This window comes from Branchiostoma belcheri, unplaced genomic scaffold, assembly GCF_001625305.1.
Source record: "Branchiostoma belcheri isolate BF01 breed outbred unplaced genomic scaffold, Haploidv18h27 scaffold150, whole genome shotgun sequence".
Classification (NCBI taxonomy): Eukaryota; Metazoa; Chordata; class Leptocardii; order Amphioxiformes; family Branchiostomatidae; genus Branchiostoma; species Branchiostoma belcheri.
The window spans coordinates 353,084-353,700 of record NW_017802936.1 but is presented as its reverse complement, the minus strand read 5'-3'; the positions used below and the strand labels follow the sequence as shown (position 1 = coordinate 353,700).

At 54.9% G+C, this 617-nt stretch overlaps 1 protein-coding gene across 2 annotated transcripts in view; it reads left to right on the top strand.

The window, feature by feature from the left end:
* Positions 1-617, top strand: part of LOC109465466 (voltage-dependent calcium channel beta subunit-associated regulatory protein-like) — a 66,491-nt gene that overhangs the window by 41,053 nt on the left and 24,821 nt on the right. The window lies entirely within an intron of this gene.

Genomic DNA, 617 nt, shown 5'->3' with positions numbered 1-617 from the left:
ACTAGTAACCGGTGAGTACACAACACAGCCTTTTATCGGGTAGTGGACCGGTTACCCGTCGTGAGTACACAACACACTTTTGTGGGAGGGACCGGTACCCGGTGAGTACACAACACAGCTTTGTGGGAGGGACCGGTACCCGGTGAGTACACAACAGCTTTGTGGGAGGGACCGGTACCCGGTGAGTACACAACTGCTTTGTGGGAGGGACCGGTACCCGGTGAGTACACAACATAGCTTTGTGGGAGGGACCGGTACCCGGTGAGTATACAACAGCTTTGCGGGAGGGACTGGTACCCGGTGAGTACACAACAGCTTTGTGGGAGGGACTAGTACCCGGTGAGTACACAACACAGCTTTGTGGGAGGGACCAGTACCCGGTGAGTACACAACAGCTTGTGGGATGGACTAGTAACCGGTGAGTACACAACACAGCTTTATGGGAGTGACCGTTACCCGGTGAGTACACAACACAACTTTGTGGGAGGGACCAGTACCAGGTGAGTTCACAACAGCTTTGTGGGAGGGACCGGTACCCGGTGAGTACACAACACAGCTTTGTGGGAGGGACCAGTACCCAGTGAGTACACAACAGAGCTTTGTGGGAGGGACCGGTA